Source organism: Capricornis sumatraensis, chromosome 21 (assembly GCF_032405125.1).
Source record: "Capricornis sumatraensis isolate serow.1 chromosome 21, serow.2, whole genome shotgun sequence".
In the NCBI taxonomy this organism is placed as follows: Eukaryota; Metazoa; Chordata; class Mammalia; order Artiodactyla; family Bovidae; genus Capricornis; species Capricornis sumatraensis.
In genome coordinates, this window is record NC_091089.1 from 18,753,791 (window position 1) to 18,759,482 (window position 5,692).

A 5,692-nucleotide genomic window follows, 5' to 3' on the forward strand; every position below is an offset into this window, starting at 1 on the left:
ATCTCTCTCTTTACAGATGTGGCTCAAGTCTTAAATCAACATGTTTAATGTATAAGAATGGACAGACCTAGATTTTGTCCTGATCAGAAAAGTGAAAGAAGAATGCAAATAGTAAAGGGGAAAACAATTGCTGACTTGCTCAGCTTTGTCCTGAAGAAACTAAAAATGCTGCAAATCCCTCAGAGTTCCTCCACCCCTTCTCCACCAGTTGTTATACAGAGATAACATTTAAAAACCTTTGTTTTTCTTCTCTTTTTAATTGCTTACAGTATTAGGATTTATCTTTATGATATGGATAAAATGTTTTTTTCAGAAATGGCAATGTTTTAGAAAAGGGAAAATATTTCCCAAAGTATTGTATTAATGAATGTTTATGAGATTCTATTTCGGTAATTCAAAGGGCTCCTGAGATACCTATTCAGAGAGCTCATTTCAACAAGATAGACATTTAGTTTGACAATAAACCAGGTTATTTCATAAAAGATGTGGAAGTTTCCTTCAATTAACTAATTTTCCCATTCTGAACACAGATAATCATGAATTCATTTTATTTACATTCACAGAAAAATATTGAATAACATATGTTTATACAGTGACAATATAAGATGTTTTAAACCTCTTTAAATTTTAATTTCATTGTGAAATTCCAATTAATTATGAGTGGACATATACTGTTATAGTATAAGAAAGAGAAAAGCCAATTCCATAGGGTTGGGCAAACACCTACTCACTGATTGATCATAAAACTTTCATCCTATTAGAAAGTAAAATGAGGTCACTTGATCAGTTTAAGGATACGCTTGTGGCACATGTAGTTTTGGGAATTACAGACAATATTTTCCATGGGAGAGACTTAGCATAACTCTTTTGCCATGCCATTTGAAGACATGTCTACTGATAAAATCAGATTTAAAGGTATTAATTTCTGCTAGTGAGATTTTTAAGAAACTTTCCTGCAATATACTAAATGGCTTTTGACACAGCAGAAAATAAAGAAGAAAAATTATGTTTCCATGATCTATTATTTCTCTAAAAGATGAATTAGAATGTTGCTTGAAAAATATTGACATTGCACAGCTCCTGTCTCAGTAGCTGAATCGTCAGACCATACACATTCTGATTACTCAATTATATATTCAGATTGAAAAAAAATCCATTTTTTTAAGCAAATAAGGGATCTTTTGATCCCTCATTTCTATAAATTGCTTCCATTGATTGTAATCTCTTTCTCTGTTTTCTGTAGCACTGAGAATTTGAGGCTGCATGGAGAGCAATGAAATTCTGAGAGCACAAGTTTAGAAACCATCCAAAGCCTAACAGAAGAAGATTTTGTAGGTCACAGTGACAGAAAGAGTGGAGATTACTAAGACAACTATATCCAGAAACTTACTTGGTGATGAATTGTATATTATTGGTAAGAGGGGGGAGGTAGCTAGAAATATTGTTGGTTTCTGGATTATAAATTTGGGTTGACAGAGATGATGGGTAGATGACGAACAGAAAATGAGCCTATCTGGAAAACAGCCAAATTGTATATATATATATGTATAAATTTATTTGGACTTATTAATTTGAAATTAGCTTGAAAGCTAGAATGGATTCTGATTAGAGAGTGGTCAACTAGATCCAGAGTTCAGGGAACATGAAACTGAGAGAAACATCACTACCAGGTGTCTGGTGAGAAAAACCTAAAACTGGGTGAGACTGCTTAGCAAAAAAGAAAATAAAAGAGGACTGAGGAGGACTTCAGGGTGAGCCCTGAGAATTTCCAAGCATCAGTGCCCTAAGGGGACCATGTAGCTCAAGGGTCTTAGAGTAAAATTCTTTGAATTTGACTGTGATCATATCATACATCTGATCAAAAGCATTCAATGACATTAAACATCCACGAAACAAGGCCAGATTATTATGACTGGCATTAATGACCCACTTTGCTCTGCACCATCACCACCATGGTCTAGTTTCAACATACCATTCTAGCTTCATACCCAAGGATATCTCTCAATACTGTCTTTGCTCTAAAATCACCTTATACTTGCTCCTATAAAGTTTCCTACTTCTATGAGTTTGCATACACAGTGCTGTTTATATGTTGTAACCATGTCCACATGCCCTTACCTTCTGTGTATGTTTCATTTTTCTTCAAGGCCCAGATCACTGTCTCCCCTCAGCCCCATCATCCCATTTCAATAAGACATTTTCTGCTTCCTATTATTATATATGCCATCTAAATGTAAACATCATGCTTCATGACATGATATAAACAAGTAATATGGGTACAGTTCTTACTATAAATCCAAGTATGTTTCTGGTACTCATGAATCCTCAGTTGCCTTATGCTGTGTCTATCAAAATATTAATAGCATACATGTGGACTTGTGTAGAGGTTCTTATAAGCAACTCTCATTACTGACTGAACAAAAGCTTGGGTATATTTGTTGTCATTGTTGTTCAGTCACTAAGTCATGTCTGACTATTTGTGATCCTAGGAGCTGTGGCATGCCAGGCTCCACTGTCCTGAACTATCTCTTGGAGTTTGCTCAGTTCATGCCCATTGAGTCCATGATGCTATCAAAACATCTCATCCTCTGCCACCCCCTTTTCGTTTTGCTTTCAGTCTTTCCCAACATAAGGATCTTTTCCAAAGAGTGGAGTCTGCATCAGGAAGCCAAAATATTGGAGCTTCAGCATCAGTCCTTTCAATGAATATTCAGGATTAACTGGTTTGGATTAGCTGGTTTGATCTCTTTGCAAACCAAGGACTCTCAAGAGTCTTCTCTAACACCACAATCTGAAAGCATCAATTCATTGACATCCAGTCTTCTTTATGGTCCAACTGTCATATCCATACGTGAGTACCAGGAAAACCATAGTTTTCTCTCTATAGACCTTTGTCAGCAAAGTGATGTCTGTGCTTTTTAATATGTCGTATACTTTTGTCATAGCTTTTCTTCCAAGTAGCAAGCATCCTTTAATATTATGGCTTTGACTACACTGTCCACTGTGATTTTGGAGAAAGAAAATAAAATCTGTCACTGCTTCTACTCACCTCCCCCAATCTATTTGCCATGAAGTGATGGATACCATGGTCTTAATTTTTTTGAATATTGGGTTTCAAGCCAGCATTTTCACACCCCACATTCATCCTCATTAAGAGATGCTAGTTCCCCATCTGAACTGATGGGACCGGATGCCATGATCTTCGTTTTCTTAATGTTGAGCTTTAAATCAACTTTTTCACTCTCCTCTTTCGCTTTCATCAACAGGCTTTTTAGTTCATCTTCACTTTCTCCCATTAGAGTGACATCATCTGAATATCTGAGGTTGTTGATATTTCTCCTGGCAATCTTGATTCCAACTTGAGAGTCATCCAGCCTGGCATTTTGCATGATGTACTCTGCATAGAGGTTAAATAATCAAGGTGACAACATACATCCTTGTCTTACTCCTTTCTCAATTTTGAACCAATTCATTGTTCCATGTCCAGTTATTACTTTACCAGTTATAATTTGACTTGCTTCTTGACCAGCATACAGGTTTCTCAGGAGATAGGAAAGGTGGTCTGGTATTCTTGTTTTGTGTGTGTGCTAGAACCATTTTGATATAATTATACATATCTGCCAAGTCAGGAAGTAAGGTTTATGCATATATTACTTTTCCAGTTAACATCTGCAAGCATAAACAACGATGATCTCAGCTTATAAATTCATCAGGGTCAGAGCAATTGACCAATGTCTCTTTACTGCTAGGTTTACCAACAGTAAATTACATGATGAATTAGTGTCCTTTTCTTTCTCTTCCCTTACTCTCCTTGTCCAGAGACATTTTGTTGTAAAGTTTCATGCAGCTCACCTCCAGCCAAAGGTAATCTTTTTATCTAAGTACTCAGTTGTTCTGAATTTATTTATAATTATAACCTATTTAATCACAGAAGAACCCCTGCAGAGGTGGAGTTCAAGGTTGCATACAATAACAGGAGATCACAGTTTTGAAGTCTAGCACAGATTAAAAACCACAGATGTACCATTTATATAAGACACACACTGATTGTCTCTTAAACTACATATTGACTCCTTATGAACATTATTTTTTTAAATAAAGTAGTGCATCTAGGACAATCAGGCGCACAATTCACACAGCCCTGAAAAGTTTTTCAGTGCCAACTACCAGTTGGTCATGAAACGTGAGTGAGCTTTAGACACTGTCCATTCCTAAGATTCAACCAAGGATTGGCTAAAACATTGGAATACCTCTGCTTAAGAAGGCTAGGTCCTTCACTTCTTCCCCTCACAATTTAGTTCTGCTTGTTTATTTTTGGTGATATTTGGTTGCACATGGCTAGAATGCTTTCGATCACTTTGTGAATCAGGAAAACCAATGATCTAAAACTATAACATGATCTTAAGTATTATGTAGATTGGTTTGTCCATTTCAGGTAGCTGGTTGGTAGGCCCCTCTAAGGCCTTTCATTTTCCTTCTATGACTCCCAGGACATTGATCAGAAGATGAGTCTGAACATCACACCATCTAACTCTTTTAACCAATGCCTGGCTAAAACTGGAATGCCCACCCCAGTATACTTAAAAATCACCCACAAACAGAGGTTCTACAGGTCTTCACAAAACCTGGAATTTCCATGAAGATGTCTGATCTTTATAATCCAAGCAGTCAGCATTGAAGTTAAGCTTCCAGGAGGCAGTTTAGTCCTTATAATCCAAGCAATCAGTGGTTGAGTTAAAACCCAAGCTTGAAGCTCCATATCCCTGAGTGGAAAGAGAAGCTGGGGACTGATTGAGATGGCTGGTGACTGCATTGGTACCCATGGGACTGAGTGTGGTCCCTGGTCCAGGAAGCTGATGATGCATAGGGGTCAAATAAGATACACAGTCCATGCTCCCAAAGTAGGAAGTTGAGCCAGCATATCCTTGACTATAAACTGAAGCGTGAGTATAGGTCATGGGATAGGACCTCTGCATGCAGGAAGAAGAGGTGGACAGGGGATCTGACAGTGGGGAGATGGAAGCTGGGCTCCAGATAGACACAGGAGCACTGCTGCTGGAAATGGCTGGGATTGAGGTGCTAGAGGGGAGAGTGAATTGGCCACTTGTTCCACTCTGTGAACTCACTTCCCGGGCAGGAGATGTCTTCTCTTTGGCAGGTTTCACTTTGTTCTGACCTCCATTCTGCTGTTGCTGCTCCTGTTGGCAGCACTTACTCTTGGATTCTTAAAGCATACCTGTACCCTGGACTCAGGCAAGTTGATTTTCAGCGCCACCTCCTCCCGCATAAAGATGTCTGGGTATTGGGTCTTAGCAAACAGTGCTTCCAGCACATCTAGCTGCGCTCTGGTGAACGTCGTCCTCTCCCGCCGCTGTTTCCGAGGGGTGGCCAGGTAGCCCACCACGGGGTGTAGCAAGTCCATGCCCGAAGTGGTCAGACTCAGCCCATTGACTGCATAAGGCAGTTGCTTAAGATAAGACATCATGCTAAGGTTGTTTGGAGGTGCAAAGTCGGCCCAAATCTGGGGGACCCAGCCGGAAGGTCTCCCTTCGCCGGAGTTGAACAGATTCAGAGTCCTTGGTGGGTGGGTTTGGAGTGGTGGAACTAAGGCAAAGTAAACAAGCAAACAGAGGTGCTGGTTTACAGCTTCGTAGGATGCAGCTCTTTCACGTTCCACCACTGACTTAAAAAA

General features: G+C 39.1%; 1 pseudogene; it reads right to left on the reverse strand.

Moving 5' to 3' along the window:
* Positions 1-4,616: 4,616 nt before the first annotated feature.
* LOC138097626 (homeobox protein OTX2 pseudogene) lies at positions 4,617-5,485 on the reverse strand (annotated as a pseudogene).
* Between the last annotated feature and the right edge of the window lie 207 nt (positions 5,486-5,692).